Genomic DNA, 24,273 nt, shown 5'->3' on the forward strand with positions numbered 1-24,273 from the left:
TCACAGAGATCCGCCTGGCTCTGCCTCCCGAGTGCTGGGATTAAAGGCGTGTGCCACCACCACCCGGCTCCGAGCACTTTTAAATGAACCTAAAAACTGAACAGATGAAGCAGAGCAGCGGCCTCCAGAGTGTCCACTCACGGGAGCCGGGCCAGCACCAACTGAACTAAGAGGCGAGTCTTTGTCCTCATAGCCAAACACCACAGCCTCTCAGCTTTGGGCCCAAACACCACCACCCATTGCAGTCCCAGAGTATCCACTCACTCCACACATTCACAGCCTCCCCCAGGGTCACCCTGTCTGGAGAGACTGCCACCAACTGATGGGCCTATACTGACACATACCTAGAAAAACGAAAGGATGAAGCCCCTGGTCAGTCATCAAGACCTTAGTCATATCAACCACTTTTCCCTGTCTACACAAGCAGGATGGACATCCAGTGCAGCAGGTAACATGTTTAAGTTGGAAGAGAACCAAGGGGTTTGCCCTAGTGGGGCTCAGTCAACTGCCTTTAGCATATAAGCCCTTATCCGTTATTTTTCTTTTCTTCCAGGCCATATTCATTTGTAAGAATCTGTTGAAAGCTACAGACATGCTCGGGAAACATGCTCACATACACATTGGCATAACAGCGACTCAAGTTTGCAGGCAATGCCAAAGGGCTCATGCTTGGTTGCCTTGGGAGCCCTTTCAGAAGCCCCTGCATCATAACCTTCAACAGAGAGGACCTGAGCTCTCCGGGGGTTGGTTGGTGCAGAGGACCAGAGCACCTGCCAATTGAACCAGACCTCCAAGAAGTGTATTCCTTGTGTGAGCTAGGACCCCAGGAAAGAGCTGGAATATCTTGCCTTCTCTTCACGGAACAGCTTCTGGGGTTAGTGTTACACGGAACACACATAAGCAAACAAAGCCCAAGGTTCCTCCCAGCACACTCCTCACTCTACCACTTCTGAGTAGAGAAAACAGAAGGGACTTCCTGGGGTGACCGATTGGGGACTTAAGGTGTTCAGGAATAAAGAAGGGCAAAAATGCAAGGACCTGTGCTCAGTTCTCGAATAGGAGAGGTCTCAGAAAGCCTGCTACTGGCCCTGCCATCTCTTCTGTCAGCCTTCCCTCTCAAGCAATCACATTTTAGAGTAACTTCCTTAGCTCTTTAGACCAGAGCGGCCCGGAAGTTGTGCCAGAGGCCACGCCCCAGCCTGTGACGTGCTTTCGAAAAGCTAAATTGAGCTTGTTAGATTATTACCTTTCCAAATGTCATCCAGAGCCAGATGAAATGGAGACAGGGATCTGAGGTGAGCTGCAAGATGAACTGAGAAGAGGCAGAAGTGAAAGATGAGCAGAGGAAGCCACCAAGCACAGAGAAGCCAACGAACCGTGCAGCAGGGAGCAGCAGAGGGGCTGTCAGGCATGTGAGGAGTCCGTTGGGGCGAAGCTGGGACAGAGCCTTCCCAAGGGCAAGAGTGTCTTTATGAATCTCCCACACGGCTGAGTCCCTGCTCCTTGCAATAGAAATGCTCCAATATGTAATTTGATAGTAAAGGTTTAGGTAATGTCCTGGAAAAGAAATTGATGCCGTTAACCTATTTAAACAACAATTACATTGTATGCCATGCATTATGCTGAAAAGTCTGGCATCCAAAGCAGACTATGATCCCATTTCTGTCTTGAGGAGCTTACAGTTTCATGGAGGAAAAGATAATTGCATAAAACCAGTTCAAAATGCAATATAGACATGTCGGAAACCAGACAACCCAACAGGGCTTTGGCAAGACCTTTTCTCTGGTCTGGGTGGAAGACAATTGTGATCATGGAGGCAGTTCAGAGAAGGGGTCTTAGAGGAAAATGGGGAGTCAACCATGACCCAGGCAAACAAAGATACCGGAAGAAAACCAGAAAGGATACAGAAGCAAGAGTCAGCATGACTGGAAGGGCAACAAGGAGTTCACTGAACAGCAGCTCACAATGCTGGTGCAGTCTGGAGGGCTGGGTCTGTGATGGAATGGGAAGGGGAAGAAGGGGACACACTCAAGTGTTCCGTGTCTGGAACAGCACCATGGGTAAAGTACTTGTCATGCAGGCATGAGGACCTGAGTTCAAGCACCCACTTTTTTTTTAAAGTAACATTAAAGTACATTCACAACTCTAGCATTGGAAGAAGACAGGCAGATCCCTAGGATTCCTAACCCTCCAGAGCCTAGCCTATTTGATGAGCTTCAAGGCAATAAGAGACCCCATCTTTAAAAAATAGCATGGATGGCTCCTGAAAATGACATCCAAAGTTGTTCTCAGGCCTCCACGCCTACACACATGAACGTGCACATTCACCCTTCCCACACACAGACGTGCACCCATACAAACACACATGTATATGCACATACTTACACACACAACTAATCTTTTTAAAGGTGACCACCTTAACAGGAGAGTGATGGTTACACTGGTAAATTCATCTATTAACTCTCAACAATTATGCTCCTCAAATTAGAGCACATCACGGTATTTAAACAATACCTCAACCAAGAGATTGACCCTCAAATCCAATGTCACCTTGCAATAGGCCAGAGGGGCTTAGTGCTGATAGCTAATCCTTCTGTGACACAGTTACAATAATTCTGTCATCATCTTCATCACTGTTATACTGTGTTCTCATCATCATTGGAAGAATGTGATTCAGAGCCTAAACTTAGGTCACAGTCCTAAATGCTCTGCAATGTCATCTTCTGTGCCATGAACCTTGTCCCCGAAGAACAAAATCAACTCTATGTATGATGGTGTGTCATCCACACAAGCTGTAATGTCCTTCAACGCCTAGGTCTAAGGTCATCTCAATAGAATGGCTGCAGAGTTCAGGGCACTATACCAAAGACCAGGGACACAGAGCTTTAAAAGACATGCCTCTCATCTCTGTGTTTCTTCTACGGTCTGGGAGGGAAGGGAGGACCTTAAGTGGTTCATTTCCTTGAGGTGGCTATATCTGACCACTCTAAAGCTGGAAGTTCCATAAGTCATTTCTTAGAAATGGTCCACGTGGAAAAGCCCAGAGAGAAACAAGTGTGAGAAGGTATTCCCGTTACCACAACCCAGAGGAAGGAGAGATGGTACCCTGAGTAGGAGACAGTCTTCTCAGAGAGACTCAGCGGTTGCCAGACAGAACTCTTGGGGGTAAGCTCTGAGTGTCTCTCTTCCTGCTCCCTGTCTCTGGTGGAAGCCGGCCACCATTCCAGCCTGCAGTGTAAAGGATAGCTCAGCCTAGGTGGAGCCAATTTTTAGGGTCAGCCTCCAAGAGCAGAGTCTGGCAGAGAAGCCTGAATGGCTGGGAGTGGAAGGGACACAGGAGAGACAAACCGAGGTGGCAGCGGAAGACAAATGTCTCTGGTGGCACAGATGCCCAGAGACGTCTTGGAGCAACAGCCCATGCCTTCAGGCACTTTAATCAGCTCTGCATAGGCACCACCCACTCCTGTAACAATGGACTTCTCCCTGGCTTAGACATGAATGAACTGGATTCACCTGACTCCCCAGGCCACGGCCCACACTGTTCCCATCTGCATTCATGTGAGTCTGTCTTGTTAGAAGTTGTCACATGTGCAAATTACATTTGCACATGTAAAAATAAAACATCGAAATGAGGGGATCTTCTTAGATGCTGAGTCTACTCCTACTAGACAAACAACACCTCCTGAAGGCCTACTAAGGCCCAGTTTTCCACAAAGGGACCGTGTGGGGCTGGCCAAGCATCCGACTGGCCAGCTACACTCAACAAAATGAAGTGGAGGCTGCTCGTACCCTTCTCCAAAGAGAAATTTAGATGGCCAGAAATCATCCACACCTGGCACCCTACATGTTGACTCAGAGGTGGAAAAAGAGGAATTGGAACTTTCTAGAAAAAAAAATCTTCCTCAACCAGGGCTTATTTGGAAACTGTTTTAGCTCAGTGGTGACCAATCCTGTATTACAAACCCCATTTATCTTGTCTCTATCATCCTAAACTAAATTAATTTGGGTGCATGGCCTAGAAATGAACAAAGGAAAAGGGGGCAAAATTACTCCTCCTCCTCCCCTCTAGGCAGAGTGCCCTTCTATCTGCCTACCAAACAAGTCAGCCTCGAACTAGTGATGTCTGTTCATCTTTTTTAAGTGTGTTATTAATTTTCATTCTAGAAAATTTGTGAGTATAGAATTTTTTAATTATTTTCACTACTTTGTGTGTGTTTGGCTGTCTTGCCTACATGTATATCTGGGTACCATGTACATGCAGTGTCATTGGCAACCAGAAGAGGGCAACATATCCCTGGGACTGAAGTTTTAGACAGTTGTGCGCTGCCACGTGGGTGCAGGAAATCGAACCCCTGGTCCTCTGGAAGAAAAGCCAGTGATCTTAACTGCTGAGCCAATTCTCCAGCCCCTCTATAGAATTTTTTATTGGCACTATGGAAAGACACATTTTTACAATGTAAAATGGCCTAGTTTTAAGAAAGCCCTGGGTTTCCTATGGGGGTGTGAAGGCTGAAAGACAAGATGTGTGCTGGAGCCGCTGCTCTGCCTCTGACTAAATGGAGAGCAGTTTGAGTAGCTTCATCAAGATATAATTGGTATACAATAAAATGCTCACATTTGAAATGTATAATCAGGTAAGTTTTAACATATGTACAAAACAAAACACACACCATCGAGGTAGAGAACATATCTATTACCCTCAAAAGTCTTCTTGTGGCCTCTCCCACACAATCCGGATCTGCTTTCTGTTGCTATGGATTAGTATATGGGTGAGTTTGATCAAATTACCTAACCTCTTCCTCTCACTAGTAACAAGAAGGATCCAGACTTGAATTAAAGTAGCCTTCAGTTTTAAAGTCTATGATGTTAATATTCTAAGTCAAATTCCTTTTTAAAATAAGCCAGCCCCAAAGGGTTGAGGGTACCATTTAGTGCCCCTATAAAGTGAGTGTCTCTGCGCTTAGACCACATAGGAATGCCACAAGTCAGACAGTCAAGAGCTGAGCGCTAAGCCAGTGTGGGGGTGGAGCACACTTTTAATTTCAGCACTCTGGAAGCACAGGCAGTCAGATCTCCATGAATTCAAGGTCAGCCTTGTCTTCACAGTGAGTTCCAGGGCAGCTAGAGCTGCATAGTCATACCCTGTCTCAAAACCCAGAGAGAGAGAGAGAGAGAGAGAGAGAGAGAACTACCACTGCCATACCACAGCCATGCCTGACACAGCAGTCACAAAGGGATGGGCATGAGGGAACAGGCAAGAGAGACAGTTTCAGGACGACGAGCAACCCTGGCAAAACCACTCCTTTGTGCATTATACTTGCATTTGCCATATAGAAATCCCTTTCTCTGGTCAAAAGTGCCCAACCTGAAAAGTGTGTATAAACAGGATGGATACCAGCCTGTGCTGCCTAGTTTAAACTGTCGACTTAATCAGAACGAATAAGAACCAGAGATTTGCACGGCATATGTCTGAAGATATCTATAACAGTATTTCTAAGAGATGACTAGATCATAAGGGCTCTGCCCTAATGTATGAAGGACTCCTGTGGTGGATTCATAACATGATAGTACTGAGGCTGGGGAGATGGCTCATTCAGTGCAATGCTCAATGTGCAAGCATTGGGACCTGAGTTTGCTCTCTCAGAAGCCACGTTTTTAAAAAAGGAGGAGGAGGAGGAAGAGGAGGAGGAGGAGGAGGAGGAGAAGGAAAAGCCTGCTGGTGCACATCTATAATCCCTGGGGAGGAGGGACTGGAGAATCCTAGGAGCTTGCAAACCAGCCATTCTGTTAGACCATAAAGCTCCATGTTTGATGAGAGACCCTGCCTCAAAAAATAAGATGGGGAATGACTAAGGAATACATTGAATGTCAAATTGTGTTCTCCACCACATGAATGAATGAATGAATGAATGAATGAATGAGTGAGTGAATATGATAGTATCATTGGGAAGTGGTGAAAGGAAGTAGATGGGGCCTTGAGAAGTGGGTCACCAGGGGCATGTCATTGGGGCTATTTCTTGTCCTGACTGCTTCCTATGTCATTTCCTTCTCTCTGCTTCTTGGCCTCCATACTGTGAACATCTCTCCTCAGTCCATACACAGCCACTGCTATGATTTTCTGACCAAATGTATGCAGGCAAATGACAAATAGAGCCCTCCGAATTCAAGAGCCAAAATAAAACCTTCCTTCTTTTAAAAGCTGGTTATGGGCCAATGAACTAGCACAGTGGTGCCTGCTGCCAAGCCTAACAACCTGAGTTGGATCTCTGGGACATACATGGTGGAATGGAAAACCTGGCTCCCATAAATTGACCTCTGACCCACAAGTGTTTGTCATGCCATTCTTGAGCGTGTGCACACACACTAAATAAATACATTAAAATGTATTTTAGGGGCTGGAGAGATGGCTCAGAGGTTAAGAACGCTGGCTGTTCTTCCAGAGGTCCTGAGTTCAATTCCCAGCACCCACATGGTGGCTCACAACCATCTGTAATGAGATCTGGCTCCCTCTTCTGGCCTGCAGGGATACATGCAAACAGAACACTGTATACATAATAAATAAATAAATCAAAAAATGTATTTTAAAAATTATGTCAGGTGTTATCACAGCTATGCAAAAGTAGCTATTACAATGTCCTCTGCTCCATGAACTGTGGACTGGTGGCTGTGGAGCCCCCATGGGACTGGACTAGGACCTCTGGATACAGAAGACGGTTGTTTGGCTCAAACAGTTTGGGGGTACCCAGGCAGGGGGATTGGGATCTGTCCCTGGTCTATGGGCAGGCTTCTGGAATCCGGTGCCTGTGGTGTGACACCTTGCACAGCCTTGGTGCAGTGGGAAGGGGCTTTGACTTGCCTAGGCTCAGTGTGCTGACTCCCTATGGAAGACCTTGATTTGGGGGATGTGGGGATACAGGGTGGCTTGGGAAAGGGGGCTGGGGATAGGAGGAGGGAGGAGGGGGGATCTGTGGATAGTATGTGGAGTGAGTAGAAAATTTCATAATAAAGAAAAATGAAAAATAAAACAACAATGTCCTCTGCTAAAGTGACCCCAAGACCTTCCTGGTGACCTTGGCATTTCTGTGACTCACACATACTCCTCGAAGCTGCCTTTTCCTCGGTAAGGCGCTGTGGTGCTTTCAATGAGAATGGCCCCATAGGCTCATATGTTTGAATACCTGTTCTTCAGTTGGAAGTTGTTTGGGGAGGATCAGGTTTGGGGCCTTGCTGAAGGAAGTATATCACAGGGGCTGGTTTTGGGGTTTCAAAAGACTTGTACCATTTTGAGTTCCCTCCCTCCTACCTGCAGATGAAAATGTGAGTTCTCAGCTGTTCCCACCACCGCACACACCCTTGCTCAGCCATCACGGACTCTGACCCTCTGAAACTGCAAGCCCAATCTAATGCTTCCTTTTATAAGTTGCCTTGGTCATGGTGTTTTGCCACAGCAATGGAGAAGTAACTAAAACAGTAGCCAACGGCTTTAAGTGACAAGTGTCATTCTGACAGCTTTCCAGAGTGAAGGACTACCCAAGTTCCTGCTCCTCCAGCTCTTTTTTCCCCTTGGTTTCTCAGGAGTGAGGGAAGATTATACACCAGCAACAAGGAAAAAAATACAAAACCCTGAAAGAATTTTCCATTCGGGGGAGGGTGTTTTTTGAGATAAGGTCTCATGTAGCTTAGGCTGAGTTCAGATTTGCTTTAGAGCTAAAGATAAGCTTAAGCTTAGACTCTGATTATCCAGCTTCTGACTCAAGCACTGAAATTACAGGTGTATGCCACCATGCTGGCTTGTCATTGGTGTCTTAGTCAATGTTCTCTTGCTGTGAAGAGACACCACGACTAAGGCAAGTCTTACCAAAAAAAAGCATTCATTGAGGGCTTACTGAACATTCCAAATGTTTAGTTCATTATCATCATAGCTGGAAGCATGGCTATACACAGGCAGAAATGATGCTGGAGAAGTAGCTGAGAGCTACATCCTGATAAGCTGGTGGAAAGGGAGACTCTGAGCTTGGTATGAGCTTTAGATACCCCAAAGCCCACCCCCAGTGACACACATCCTCCAACAAGGCCACACCTCCTAATCCTTCTCAAGTAGTGCCACTCCCTGATGCTAAGCACTCAAATTACATGAGCCTATGGGGCCACTCTTCTTGTATCCACCCCAACTGTCTTCTTTCTAGAGACAGAGTCTCACTCTCCAGTACAAGCTTGCCTGAAACCCCCTATATAGCCCAAGCTGACCTCAAGCTCACAGCACTCCTCCTGTAAGCCACCCCACCTAATAATGCCCTGCAAGAAAAATGTTTGACATCTATTGCTTACACTTGAGTTAGATGTTGTTTTTTAAGATCAACCTCCCCTTGTGCTCTTTTCTTTTGATTCTAATATTGCTTTCTACCTATCTGTCAATCATCTGCCTCCTTATCTGTCTCCATCTCACTGCATCTGCTGAGCCCTCTGGTTGAGGAACAGTGACTCTATGGCTCAAAAATCTAACGGGGCAGACTCTGAAAGAATGAACCATATTAGGGAGGTTAGTGGGAGGCACTGAAGAGGTGTAATAACAACAATCCTTCAGGAAATGTCAGTTCTCTGGGATTGTGCTTTTAGCCTGCTTGGCCACACCACCTCTGGGAGTTTACTTTCTCCTCATCTTTGATAGCCTTTTGGGTTCAAAATTCAAACTTCCCTACAAACACTAAATTGAATCTTTTGTGAAGTAAGTACTCTTAACTGCTGAGCCATCTCGCCAGCCCCATATCAACCTTCAAGAGAGAAGATAATGGGTAGCCAAAACCTAACTGAAGACAGTTACATTAAGACCAATTACAACTCTGTTCAAAGCCTTTCTATGGACTATAATTGTTCCATAAACTGAACAGGTTCTCTTAGGACCAGTGTCTTTGGAGCAACTGTAGTCTTGATGGTTGTGGTCTACAAGTTCTAAATGAGCTCTACACTATGAGTGTTTGTAAACTAATGTTCCAATCCATCTTTTCCAACTATAAGAATTTTTGAGTTTCAGGCAGACATGTTTCCAAAGAAGTCTTGTATGGTAGAGAAATGAATATTATGCCATTTGTCCGACATCGCCATCAGAAGACACATAACCATTCCCCACTAGAAAGCGCTTCTGATCTAGCCTGCCCGTACTCACTTTTCAGTGCCCCTAATGAAGAAACTGTCTTGCTACATCTTAAGATCCCTCTCAGGCTGGGAAAATGGCTCAGTGGATAAAGTGATTGCCATGCAAGCCTAGAACCTGAGTTTGGACCCCATACTTGTGTAAAAGCCAGGCATGGTGGTACAACTGTAACCCCAGAGCTTTGGGGGAGGGTAAAGATAGGCAGATCCCCAGAGCTCACTGGACCTGTCATTGACTTTTGGCCTCCACACATACCCACACACACACAGAGGGGAGAGTGAGAGAAGGGAAGGAGGGAGGTAGGGAGGTAGGGAGGGAGGGAGGGAGGGAGGGAGGGAGGGAAGAGAGAGGAAGGAAGCCCTCTCTACTTTGTATTGTATGTATACATTTCTGCACTTCAATTATTGGACTTGCAGAATGACAGCTGATGTCCTGAGGGGAAACTTGATCTCTCTGAAGAGAATGGCTATTTCATAATAATGTGCTAAGCCACACAGGAAGAGATGAGCCACAAAGGAGGAAAAGGAAGCAGAAATTCAGAAAGCAAGTCTGAAGATGTCTGTTCCTGGAAATCATGTGACCACACATGGCAGTGAGTCTGGAACTAAGAAAAAATGGAGTCTTCAACTCCCATGGATTAACCACTTTTTTGTTTTAGTTTGGTTTGCTTTATAACTCAGAGATCTGCTTGCCTCTGCCTACAAGTACTGGGACTAGCAAGATTAACCACTTTTTACAAGAGAATTTTCTAAGCCATGTGGTTCTATTTACTTTTTAAAGATTTATTTACTTATTCATTTAATGTGTGTGTGTTTGCCTTCTTGAGTTTATGTGTACCACATGTGTACAAAAGTCCACAGAGGCCAAAAGAGGGTATCACATCCCCTAGGACTAGAGTCACAGGCAATTGTAAGCCATCATGTGGGTGCTGGGAATCGAAACTGGTCCCCTGCAAGAGCAATAAGTGCTCTTAACTGCTGAGCCATCCAGACTCATATTTATTCTTTTTTTTTTTTTTTTTTTAGTTGTCAGGGTGTATTGCATTTAAAAAAAAATTCCAGCTTTCCCTGCTATATTAAATTTCATTTTTTTAAATGGAGTGGGAACTGCGTTCAGGACCCAAGGATCTTTTGGTTTGGTTTGGTTTTTTTTTTTTTTTAAGTGAATAAGACATAGTCGTGCTTTCAGGATACTTCCAGTTGATGAAGAACATGAAACATAACTTCCAGGACAATGCAGGAGATGGCATTGGAGTACGTGGAAGACAAAAAGAACAGAAAGGCCGAGTGGGAAGGGTCGTGGGACGCACTGGTCCTAAGAGGCGTGTGGGAAGGACACAACAGCAGCACTTAGGCGCTCCACCTACAGCTCCACCATGTCTTGCTTATTAGTAAACGACTCCACTGACCTCGAGAGACTGCATAACAAGCTTCAATTCATGACCTTGCTGTGCTGCAGACAGGATTGGAACCCTTGCGGCCCAGCTCCTCCCTTCCTGCTTTAATGTTTCACCAGGCTGGAAAGTTCCGATTGGGTAGGCCTGGGGCATATGCCCTCCCTAGATACACGTATTGGGAGCTGTCTGGTTTCTGATAGAAAAAAAAAAAAATCTTTGTGTTAAAATCAGGAAAAAGCAAACTGAAAGTAAAACAATCAAAATCAACACTTGTTCATTGTAAAAATTATTCCAGAGGTCTGGAGACTTGGCTCACTGATTAAGAGCACTGGCCGCTCTTTCAGAGAACCTAGTTCAATTCCCAGCACCATATGATGGATCCAATTTCTGAAATTCCAATTCCAGGAGACCTGAGACTCTCCCCTGGCCTCCATCAGCACCAAACATGCACATGCTGCACAGACATGCAGGCAGGCAAAATACTCATATGCATAAAATAAATACTTTCTGAATTACTTCGGAAATGCAGCTTTTCCTTTCTCTTGTATTGTTTGCTTAGAATAAATTTTCCACAAGTGGGATGCTATAAGGGCAGTGAACACATTAAATGGCTTCACTCTAGAATGCCAAGCAGCTCTCAGCAGGTTTGTACACATTGACATCCCATCACCCAAATGAACTAGTTTCACTACACTCTTGTATTGGATTCTACACATTGTTAAACCTAAACAGCTCTATTTTTTCTGCATTCAGCAGCTACAGTTGTGTCTATTTCCCCTGTTTTTAAAGTAGAAAGCACAGATAAGATAGTGTATAAAAGTTGGCTAACCTGAAACTGTGAATCAACAGATGAGCCAGCTGGGGTCAGGGAAGGAAGCAGAAGGACAGCTGAGCCTGTTCATGCCCAGGGTATGAAGGGACAAAGAGGCTGGTTCTGTTAGAAGAGTCCAGAGCAGAAGTGCAGCACCAGCCTGGGTTCAAATCCAAGAGGCTTCACAGATGAAATTTTATTATTATTATTATTATTATTATTATTATTATTATTATTATTATATTTTATTTTATTTTATTTTATTTTCTCAAGACAGGGTTTCTCTGTGTAGCTTTGGAGCCTATCCTGGACCTCACTCTGTAGACCAGGATGGCCTCAAACTCACAGAGATCTGCCTGTCTCTGCCTCCTGAGTGCTGGGATAAAAGGCATGGGCCCCAACAGCCCGGCTATTTTATTATTATTATTATTATTATTATTATTATTATTTCGTTATTTAGTGTTTTCCTGTGTGTTGCATGAAAAAGAGAACACACACACACACACACACACACACACACATATGGACTGAAGAGTTGGCTCAGCTGCTAAGAGTACAAATTACATACAGAAGACCTGAATCCCATTCCAGCACCCACATCAGGTGGCCCACAACCACATATAACTCCAGCTCCAGGGGACCTCTTCTGGCCTCCGAGGGCACCAGCACACACAGACACAAAATTACAAAGAAAATAAAATTTAAACACATGTGCACATACACAAACACATAATTAAATATAAAAATTTTTAAATACGTGTACACATTCAAAAGCACATAATTTTAAATAGATATGTGTGTGTATATACGGAGGAAATGAAGGGTAGGGAACTTGTTGACGAGTTAGCCCTACTGTGCTCCGGTATCTTCGTTGTTTTTGTTTTGTTTTGTTCTGTTTTTTTTAAAGCAGTAATGACACTACTCTCCCATCCTCTTCACGTAGCTCCGTCAGGTGTGCACCAGCACCAACGGTAGGGAGTCCCCAAGAGCTTGATGGGCGATCCTTCCCGCCACGGAACCAAGGAGAAACGGAGACCTCCACACTCCTAGAGAGGAAGCTAGGCTCCGGCGGAGGACTTCCGCCCGTAGCTCACTTCCGGCCCCGCCCTACCCGCGCTGCTGCCCTGCGTTCCGTGGCGCTAATCCTCGTAGTTTCCTAACCCTTTGCTCGGCTCTCTTGCTTGTTACTGCGTGTCGCGCATTCTGTGCGCAATCTGCACCCTGCGGGATTAGAGTACCGCAAGGGAGCGCCATACTAGGCTCCTTTTCCCACGCGATTGTCTTCCCGGTACCCCAAGAATTGTCCCTCTTCCTCTTTCCGTAACCGCTCACATCCAGATGGATCATAGAAAACAGTGGTACACTCAAATTTAAAAGGATGTGGCTTGGGGCTTGTGTTTTTTTTTGTGAATCTGAGACAAAGATTGGCTTGTCCATAAATAAATGAATAATAAATAAACAATGTCAGGTAACTAACAATATACTTTAGTTGTGACTGGATATGAGAGAGATGACTTGGATCGATGATGACGAATTAGGAGCCTGGAGGAACTGTGCCCACAGTGCAATCTGCAAGAAGGACTGAAGGCAATGAGTGAGAGCCGCAAGGCCCTCGCTCTGGGAGAGGAGAGTGGCCATATCAAATCCAAGTCTCGCCAAAGAGGAATGCAACGCCATCAGGTTGGGTTGCTCAGCTAGAATACTTGCCTTGGTTCTGTGTTTCCCACAAGCAACTGATTACCACAGGTGCTACCTCCCTACCTAAACTTTTGGGAACCCGAGTGTCTACAATTTGAAATGAGACAATCTGCTATCATGCCCCACTGTGTGTGACTGTATGCTTTACGTAAAGAAGCTTTGCTACAGTGTGGTCCTGAAAAGGAAATGAGAGATGGACAAGGAAGTTGGAACTAGAGTCTCCTCCACACAACAATATGAAAACACTCCTGGAAAACCTGAAGTAACTAGAACTCGCTCAACTCTGTTTAGTCTGCTGTCCCCCAAGCTTTTTCACCAGAGACCTTTGAGTAATAATACCTTATTAATATGACTCCAGGCTCTGTTTATTTTTTTCAGAAGCATATCTTGGAAGGTGTTGGAATATAGGAATCAGTCACATGAGCATGCCCTGTGCAGAAGGCATCCTCCTTTCCCAAAAGGCATTTCACATCCACTTTCTGATAATTGTATGAAAGGTTTCAGTATCAATAGCTCCAGATGGCTCAGTGCTTAAAAATATTTGTTGATCTTGCAGAGGACCGCAATTCAGTTCCCTGCACATGGTGGTTCACAATCACAAACATCTGTAACTCCAGTTTCAGGGAATTTGATGCTCTGAAAAGGGCCTCTTCAGGCACTGCATGCACATGGTGTGTATACAAACATGGCCACACACACTCATTCACACAAATCTACAGAAAAGAGAATGAACAAAGTATCTTTGCCCTTCTTCCTCTTTGTCGTTCCTTCTAAGTACATCACAGGCAGTAAATATCCAGTATCATTGAGAAATATATAATTATTTGCAGAAAAAAATGGAAATAATCACTTGTGGGGGAGGGGGGGAATGTGAGCCTGACCAAATGGAAATGTTGGATTGGTAAATGAATCAACTGGAAAAAGATGTTAGAATAAAACCCACTGTCTCCAAGGATACAAGAAAAAAGAAAATGAGTCAGGGGTGATATCACATGCTTCTCATCCCAGCACTCAAGAGGCAGAAGCAGGTGGATCTCTATGAGCTTGAGACCACCTAGGGCTACATAAGAATCCCCTGTCTCAGAGAGAGAGGGTGGAGGATAAAGCCAGTCACAAGCTATAGAGCAGCCCTGAGAAAGTAAAGTCAGAGAGATGAAAATATTTGGTCCAGCCCAGTGAGGGCTACATTCATCTGAAGGCTCTGATGGAACTGGAGACTCCACTTCCAGGCAGTGCTATCTCATGACTGTTGGCAGGAGACATCAGTTTCCAACCACATGGTCCTCTTCATCTGAGCACTTACACATCCTCACACAGCTGACTCCCTGGAGGAGGGAGTAAGGGAGGGACATAGAAGCTGTAATAGCTTTTGTAACCCAGCCTCAGAAGCCACACCTCACTACCGCCATAGCCTAACAAGGAGGCGTGAACATGGGATTCAGGGGCCACTGGGAGCTGTCATGAAGGTTGGTTATGTTAAGATTGTATGTCAACTTGTAAGTTTTTAAAACGTATCTATTCTTAAAGAATCGTATATATGATACAGTGTATTGTGATTCTACCCATCCCTCACACCCACTCCTACACCTCCCAGACCTATTCCCCTTTTAACTTCATCTCCTCTTCAGCTGACTGAGTACAGTCAGTGCTGCCCATATACACATGGGTGGAGGGCTATAGATGTATATGATGCATGTCAACTTTGTTGCCAAACACACTACTCATGGCACAAGTGGCCTCTGATTAGTCAACTGCATCTCACCGACTCAGTGGATTAAGGCACTTGCCATTAAGCCTGACAATCTCAGTTCAGTTCCAGGAACCCATGTAATAGGAGCAAACAAATTCTCACAAACTGCCCTCTGACTACTTGCATGATATGGCATGTGTGCATGCATGTGCATACATATATGCCACACACACACACAAATAAATATCACCCCCAAAAAGCCACAGGTTTGGCCATCTTGATAGGGGTCACTCTTGTAAGCATATGATCTGTGGAAGCTATGCCTATATGGTGATTACCAGAAAAAAAATATGAATGCCTTTAATTCCAGCATTCGGGAGGCGAAGGCAGGAAGATCTCTGTGAATTTAAGGCCAGCCAGTGAGACCTCGCCTCAAAAAAGAAAAAGAAAGTGAGGGGTGGGAATGAGACATTTAAGCTAGGCTGATTTCCAAATATGCCTGATAGGGATCTCATTGTATCTGAGCCATCACCTGCAGAAAAGACAGCTTGATAGACAGACTGTTGCTGCAAATCTGCCCTGACACAAGTTTCATGTTCTAACATCCTCCCAGGGCAATGGATCGAATCTGTGGCTTCTGGAGAAGAATATCCTGGGCTGGGCAGCAGAACTCAATGTCCGGATAACCAAAGAGTGAGGAGGTGGATGGGACAGACCCACCCTTCGTGACAAAGTGAGTGTCATAAATAAGACTACTAGAAAGTATGAGATTTTAATGCAAGGAAGAATCTGCATGAGGCGTGTGGTACATGTGGTAGAGAGTCCCAAGACAAGCCAGTCAGTGATTTTCATGGAGGATTCAGTATATAGTCATAGGTGTGGCTGTGATGTGTGACAGTGAAAAGGCACAAAGCAAAATTAACAGTGGGAAAAGGCACACAGGGCCATCTAGAAGACAGTGGGTATAAACTTCCAAGAGTCCTTGCCCAGTGGAATCAGGCAGGATACAGTTCACCCTTCAGGAAATGAATGGGTCATAACAAGTGTGAAATGTCAATCTGAAAGCCTTTCAGCATCTCAGGGCTCAGACTCACGAGGGTGGGGGGGGTGATCATAAAGGCACTATCCACAAAGCATGAACCAAGACTGCAGACTCCCAAAAGGAAAGCAAGTGCTCAGCATCACACTGATAGTCTACACAACAGTGAAATGCTTATTGGAGGCTCAAGGAACTCTTCTAAAATCCAAGGCCCTGAAGTGCAGCCTACCTCCCCATGCATAGTAGGAGTGGTTGACTCTGAACAGAAGCAGCTCAGCAAAGGCTGAAGAGAAATGCTGCTTGGGACCAATCTTGAAACCCAGAGCCAGCTGGATGTGGTGGCACACACTGATGACCCCACTACTCAGGAGGAGGAAATTGGACAACCAGAAGTTCAAGCTCAGACTTGGCTACATAGTAAATTCAAGACCACCTTGGTGTACATGAGATCCTGTCAGCAAGAAAGGAGAAGAGGGGAGAGAGAGAGACAAAAAGATGAGACAGAGACTTCCAGCAGAGGGAGCCTTAACAGCGAAGTTGGTGAGGTGGAGGCAACCCTGGGGAAGCATGGGTAGTTTGGGAGGGACTGGAAAGTGGATATAGATGAAGCAAAGTGAGAGAGCCCAATTTTATGGTGTTTTACTGTCTGTCTACCACTTGTTATTTGGTCTGTTCCTTTGTCTTGCTATGTACTTAACTTACTCATTGGGGACTCAAAATCTGGTTATTGTAGATCCTTCTCCAGACTGTACATAACAATATGTCAAAATGATTTCCCTCCAGCTAGCTTGACTTTCATTTACCTAGTCAAGTTGGTACACAAGTTAGTCATCATCACAGTACCACTTTCATTATGCCACTTTCGAGAACTCTTGTCAAGGCATGGAAGGTATTGTGTAGAACCACCTGCTGCATAGAGAGGTAAGCAAAGACCAATACGTTCTGGTAGGATTAGGTTCTGTCCTCTTGTGGCCTCAGCATTGCAGTCTCTATGAGTGTCAGAGAGTAGGAGAGACATTGTCACCCTAAGGAAGTTGAAGATCGGTGTCCTTCCAGGGAATGGCTGCGGTCTCCCAGGTCCACTCTGAGCCTGAGATAGACTGGAGATCAAAGCTATTGAGTGTCAAAGAAAGGCAACCTCTGAGTCAAGGCCAACACCTTCATTCCTCCTGTCACCGTGGTGTTGGAGATGGGTGAGAGAAAACCACAGGCTGGATAAAGGAAGGTCATCATCAGGCTTGAGTGCTCAGCTTGAAAGTCAAAAGCAGCCAGTGGCAATCTGAGGTGAAAACATTTTTCTGTGTAAGGGGGGGGAAGTGAGACAGAGAGTGAAAAATTGACTAAGCTCCCAGGAGGGCCAAAGCTCCATCAATGGGAGTAGTCCTCTGATGGCAACCGTCAAGAGAAGTACAATAGTTGACAGGAGAAGCATCAGACACCGCAGACTTTGGACAGGGTCTGTGACACTGGTGAGGCCACTAACTGCTCCAAGTCTTGAGATCATCATCAGTAAAATGAAGGATGTGGTCTGAGCAAGCTCCAAGTTCCTATCCAGCTCCTGTTTCTTCAGAGAATATAGAACCCACCGAGTCACAGATTATCAGCAGCAATGGTATACCTGGAAGTTTAGGTTAGCCCTAGAGCAAAGAGCATGAGTTAGACCTGGTCCCGATCCTCTCTGCACTTCCTAGTAGGGGTGACCATAGGCACAGTACTTCTCTGTGACTGTCTTTCTTTAAAATTGAAAGTAGGGGCTAGGAAGATGGGTCCAGGAGTCAAGCGCTTGCTATGTAAGCACAAGAAATGAGTTCAATCCTAGCTCCCATGTGAAAAGGCGGGTGCAGGGGCTGAAGAGACGGCTCAGTGGTCAAGAGCATTTGCTCTTGCAGAGAACCAGGGTTCAGTCCCCATTACCCACATGATGTTCACAACCATCAAGGGTACCACACATGTGGTATACATACACTTATGCAGGCAAAATACTCACACATCCATTCACAAAAATAAAATAAATCCCTTTTGTTTTGTTTGTTGTTGTTTTGAGACAGGGTCTCACTATACACCTCTGGCTGTCCTGGATGGAACTCACTATGTAGACCAGGCTGGCCTTGAACTCACAAAGATCTGCCTTCCTCTCCCTCCTAAATGCTAGGATGAAAGGCATGTGCCACCACACTGAGTAATAAATATAAAAAGTAAAAATAAATAACTTTTTAAAAAGCCAGACACAGTGTCATGCTGTGGGGCAGGGTTGGCAGACAGATCGTTGTGACCATCTGGCCAGCCAGTCTAGCCTAAAGGGCAAGTTCCAGGGTCCTAGTGAGAGGCCTTGTGTCAAAAACCAAGGTGAACTGTTCTTGAGGAATTGCACCCAAAGTTGTCTTCACACACGTTTGCAAACACCTACACCTACACACACACACACACACACACACACACACACACACACACACACACACCACTAAATAAGTCAATGATAAAGTTGGAGAATAATAGCATTTTCTTTGCAGACTTTGTGAGGACAAGTGAAACACTCTGCAGAACTCTCCCACAGAGACTTCAGCAACAATAGGTGCTTAATGAATTCCGACTGCTCAGATTTCATGTCCAGTCTTCCCTCCAAAAACACTTCAAGCTCCAGCTGCCAGCTCAGGCACCGCTGCCAGCAGCCTCCCTAGACCTAATCAGTACTAGACACCAAGACACAGCTAACAAATAGTGCAATCACGGGGGAGACCCTGATGCCTCACACAGGCCACTGCTCAGAGCAGCCAGACTCCCAGGCTCCAGACCCGCTTAGGGAACATGTAGAAAGACATACTAATGAGGGTCATAGAGAAAGGGTCTTTCTCTGTGAAGTGATGGGGAAGCCAGAAGGCTGGCTGGAAGCCCCTGGCATAGTTTGCCTAAGCAGTGTTGAATTGAATTGAGGTAGGCACCTTGGCAAGATGGAAGAAAGCAGGCCACAGATGGGACAGCCGGGGAGGTCCAGTGATGAGAGCCACAGAGTGAGAAGCCACACACATTTCTCTAGGAAGCCATCGACTTGGAGGGTAAGTAACTTTGATTCTTTAAATACAATTTATGTTTAACACATATGTGCCTCATTCTGTTTGTGAAAATCTGTTGGCGTATGTATTCTATTTTCTGAATGAATCTAATATTGTCACCTATATATGTAATATATATAATGTATATATACATATGTGTATATTGTGTAATGTAGGAATCCTAATGCATGATGTGCTGACTCCCTCACCTTTGTTCAGTAATGTCAATCAGTGCTTTTCGGCTTCTTTGCCCTCACTATAACTGAGATGTGACGCTGGTCCTCAATTGAGAATTCATTAATTAGCAAAGGAAAAGAAGAGAAAGGTACACCATTTTTGTCAAATATAATTTTTCTGCTTTTTTGCTGATTTCATAAAGCAGTAAGCAACAGCCTCCAGAATAATTTCTTAGTCACAGATCTTCGCAGTGAAAGTGTGTGACCCTAGTCAGAACCATAGAAATGCAAGAAGGAATGAAGAAGACCAGGAAGGGCAAGTCGGAGCGTGACACTGAGTGTGGTGTCGAGCCAACTGTTAGGTCCAGAAGTAGGACCTGTGACAGCTGCAGAGATGAAGAAGGGAATAAAGAATGATAAAGTGTTCTACAGTTTTTAGCAATACTTAGAAACTAGTGAGTGTAATTCTCAATAGTAGACAGAAATAAGTAAATAAGTCAACATTCCTGTGATGGTGTGAATGAGAAATGCCCCCACAGGCTCCAGTATCGGAGCGCTTGGTCCCCAGTTGGTGGCACTGTTTGGTAGGTTTAGGAGGTACAGCCTTGCTGGAGGAAGTACATCACCGAGGGTGGGCTTTGAGAAGTATACCCTGGTCCCACTTCCATCATGATCTCTCTGCTTCCTGCTCAAGGTTGAAGATGTGAGCAGTTGGCCTCAGCCACCATGCTGGCCTGCCTGCTGCCATGTCTCCCTGCCATGATGAGCTCTGATCCCTCTGGAACCATAAACTGAAATAAAATCTTTCTTCTATAAGTAGGTTTTGGTCATGGTGTCTTACCACAGCCACACATATTTTTATCACATATTTTATCACAGCCACAGAAGATTAAATAATGCAATTACATATTGTCTAATTGCTGGGATAATGGCTAAAGAGAAAGAATGCATAACAAAAAATGAGGAAGAAAAAGAATAAAACAGAAGGAAAAGTTGATCCAAAAGAAAGGAAGAAAATCTAGAATGAAGTAGGTGGTTGAAAAAGAAAATACATTAACTGTCAACTGTAGTTTTTTTTTTTTATTTTACTCTTTGGGGGCCCACCACCCAGCTCCCAAATAAGTACATGGAGACTTATTCTTACTTATGAATGCCTAGCCTTAGCTTGACTTGTTTCTAGTCAGCTTTTCTAACTTAAATTAACCCGTTTCTCTTCTTCTACATTTTGCCTCTGTTTTTTTTTTTTTTAACTTTCTTTATTTTATATGTCTTTCTTCCCTTCTTACTCCATGGCTGGCTGAATGGCTGGGTGGCTGGTCCCTGGCATCTTCCTCTCCTTCTCCTCTTCTCACTCCTCCCTCTTCTTCCTCCTATTTATTCTCTCTGCCTACCAGCCCTGCCTATCCTTCTTTCCTGCCTAGCTATTGGCCATTCAGCTCTTTATTAGACCAATCAGGTGTTTTAAACAGGCAAAGTAACACAGCTTTACAGAGTTAAACAAATACAACATAAAAGAATGCAACATATATTTGCATATTTAAACAAATATTCCACAGCATAAATGAACGTAACACATCTTAAACTAATATTCCACAACAATCAACTTTTCAGAAACTAGAATCACCTGGAACCTGGGCCTTTGGGCATCTTGGTTGTGTTAACCAAAGTAGGAAGGTCCACCTACTTGAGTGGCACCTTTTCCTGGCTAGACAAGGTGTGGAAGCTCAACGCACTATCCCCCATACTTTGTGTTCTGCATAGCTTCTACTTGGCTGATTCTAAGTTGTCCCCTTTATAATAAATCAGTAACCATCAATAAAATGATTTACTGATTTGTTCTAGCAAATTGCCAAACCTGAAGTGGGGTGTGGAGATCCTGAGATCTTAAGCCGGTTGCTCAGAAGTAGGAGTTGTCTGGGACTTGTGACTGGCATCTGAAGTGGGTGGCAGTCACATTGGACTGGGTCTTTATGCCTACTGTATCTGATGTGAACTTGGTAGCATCAAAACTGGACTGAATTAAATGGTTTCCTAAGGGAGGAAAAATAACTCTCAATTATGAGAACAGATGCAGCCGAGTGGAGTGGGTCATGCATGTAATCCCAGCACTGGGGCAGGGGGGGCGGTCAGAGGCAAAAGGAGCACGATTTTGAGAGACCAGCTGAGTCTACATAGTGAGCTTCAAGCCAGCCAGGACTACATAGTGAGACACTGTCCCCAACACACACAGAAACACACACACACACACACACACACACACACACACACACACACACGAGTACAGATGCAAAATTATAAATGAAATATTAATGAATAAAACCAAGAAAACATCTTTATTCCTGGCTTTATTCCAGGAATGCAATAGTAATTTAATGTTCTAAATTCAATCAAGCTGTGCTGAGGGTGTAGCTCAGCCTCAGAGTGCTTACCTGGGCATGCTTGAGCCCAAGTTTCAATCTCCAACACTAAAGAGAACGATGACCCAAAATAATTCATCACACTGGTTGTCTTAGTTAGGGTTTCTATTGCTGTGAAGAGACACCATGACCATGGCAACTCTTGGAAATAAAACATTCAATTGGAGTGCTTGCTTACAGTTCCAGAGGTTCAGTCCATTGTCATCATGATGGGAAGCATGGCGGCGTGCAGGCAGATGTGGTGCTGGAGCTGAGAGTGCTACATCTTGCAGGCAACAAAAAGTCTGCTGACTCACACTGAGGGAAACTTGAGCAAAAGAGACCTCAAAGCCTGCCCCCACAGTGACACACTTCCAACAAGGCCACACCTACCTCAACAAGCCACATCTTAATAGTGCCACTTCCTTTGGGGGCCATTTTCTTTCAAACCACTATTTTTAGTAGAAAAATAAAATAAAAATTGTCTTGATGGATGCATAAAAACAATGGGGAACATGATTCTCAAGAGGTAGCAGGCAGCACCTCTCGCTCTCCGAGTTCTGCCCCTGCAGTGAGAATTCATTTTCAGGAGAAAACTGTTGTGATGCTTGCCTTACAGTCAAATAACCTGCTCTGCTTGAAAGGTCCCCTGGTTTCCAGAACCTTCTGGCTTTGCACTGTGACTCCTGTTGCTGGGTGTCTTTTCGGGACACCTCATTCTCGAGATAAAATTGTAAGAAGGCTGGCAAACAGGCATCCGTTATAACATCAGGTGACCTGGTAAGTCCTGGGGTGGGGGTGGGGGTGTGCAAGCATGAACCAAGGTTGCAGAAGACGGAATAGCTCAATGAAGATCTCAGTGATGTAGCTGGCAGGACTGAGGTGTGAACACAGCCAGTCTGGCTCTAGGATTCATATCTTCTGACCATTCTGTCACTGCACACCCATACACAACCATAACGCTGAGCATTAAGTGTCAAATGGACCTAAGTCACACACACTGCAAAAACCCAAAGGGAAGGGATTAATCGTCACTAGGGAAGGGCTGGTTCTGAGAGACTTTAAGAGAAGTAGCATTTGGGGCCTGGGGAGATGGCTCAGCAGTTAAGAGCACTTGCTGCTCTTGCAGAGGATCTAGGTTCAGTTCCTACCAACCACATCAGGGGTTCACACCCACCTGTAATTTCAGTTCCAGGGGAAATGATGCCCTCTTCCAACCTCCACTGGCACCTGCATGTGTGTGGTGCACATAAGCACATGCAGAAACACATAAATAATAAAATTTTAAAAGGAAGGAAAGAAGGAAGGGAGGGAGGGAGGGAAGAAGGAAGGAAGGGAGGGAGGGAGAGAGGAAGGGAGGAAGGGAAGAAGGGAGGAAGAAAGAAAGGAAGGAAGGAAGGAAGGAAGGAAGGAAGGAAGGAAGGAAGGAAGAAGGAAACATTTAAGCAGGACCTTAAAGGGAGAAAGGTTGTCTCTATTTGCTGTTTGAGTTTGTTTGAGACAGGCTTTCTATGTAAACCAGACTGTCCTGGAACATATCCTCAGCCTCCCACATGCTGGCATTTCAGGTTTGCGTCCCATGTCCCACTAAAGACAGTGATTTTAACTGGCAGAAAATGAGAGTCTTAGTCAGGACAGACTAGGTCATGCTGTGGTAACACAGCTGAATACCACAAAGGTTAATTTCCCTTTTGTAAATGCTAATCAAGTTCAGCAACACCCAGGTCCTTCCTTGGATGTCATGCATGACTCAACCATTCAGGGTGCTACCCTCAGTGCCCCTCATTCCATCCTGTGTGCTCCTGATCACAGTACCAGGAAGAGGGAGAAATGTGGACAGTTTGTCCATCAAGGCATGAGTCTGGAAAACACACACACACACACACACACACACACACAGCCCTAACTTCTGCTCATGGCCCGCCTATTCTAAGCTAGCATGTGAGGACATCATGCCTTAAGGCATGGAGGGATGGCAGTGCACAGTATGCATGGAAACAGCGACATATTGGTACACAACAGGATTCAGTGTTGTTCCATAGGCAACTGGAAGCTGAAGAGGGAGGTAGAACCTTCATAATCTATCTCTTTGTTGGTGGTGGCTTTTATTTGTCATTTGTTTTCTTTTGAACATTGAGACAGTATCTTGGAAAGCCCAGGTTGGCCTTGAACTTACTGTAGCCAAGGATGAACCTTCCTACCTCCACTTCCCAGGTGTTGGAGGTACAGGTGTGAACCGGCGAGCACCAGCATGCTCATTTATGCAGTGCTGGAGATGGAACCCAGGGCTTCATGCATGCTGTGCAAGCATTCTACAAAGTAAGACACGTTCCCAGCCCATGGTTTGCCTTGCTTTAGAAGATTCTAGAAGGTAACAAAAAGGAGGGTGTGCAGAAGTGGCAGGCCAGAGCAGGTTATAGCAACAACCCACCTAGAAAGCACTGGAAACTGGTGAGCGAGGCTAGTGTAAGGACTTGAATTATGTGGGTGTTCTTAGGCTTGAGGACTAGACATAATTTGTGAAAAGCAAGAGAGTTGCTCCCGCCCTGCCAAGCAGGCACTGGTAGCAGCAGTCAAAGCAGGTTATGCAAGAGAAACATCCTGTTTGGAAAGAGCCATCAGTGTGTGCTGGAAGGCGTCTACAGAAACATCTAGGAAATCTCACCAGAAGCACAGCTTTAGCTCCTGTGAGGGAGGAAGGGACTCCCAGGATGACATGGCAGACACAGAAGGATAAAGAAAAGGGAAGTGTTGTTGGGGTACACGCAGGAAGCTAGGTGGAGGAAAGTCTCTCCTTGTCCATAAGTCCTTCCTACCCCCTCAGAGCCACTTCCTGCTGTCTGATACCCTCCACACCTGTGATATG

At 45.1% G+C, this 24,273-nt stretch overlaps 1 long non-coding RNA gene across 1 annotated transcript in view; it reads left to right on the forward strand.

Annotated features, from left to right (window-relative positions):
- Nucleotides 1-18,510: 18,510 nt before the first annotated feature.
- LOC118589392 overlaps nt 18,511-24,273 on the forward strand; it is a 23,666-nt gene continuing 17,903 nt past the window's right edge. The window contains exon 1 of the long non-coding RNA XR_004945667.1: nt 18,511-18,838. This is a non-coding gene — a long non-coding RNA (uncharacterized LOC118589392). The remainder of the gene's footprint in view (nt 18,839-24,273) is intronic.

This window comes from Onychomys torridus, chromosome 8, assembly GCF_903995425.1.
Source record: "Onychomys torridus chromosome 8, mOncTor1.1, whole genome shotgun sequence".
In the NCBI taxonomy this organism is placed as follows: domain Eukaryota; kingdom Metazoa; phylum Chordata; class Mammalia; order Rodentia; family Cricetidae; genus Onychomys; species Onychomys torridus.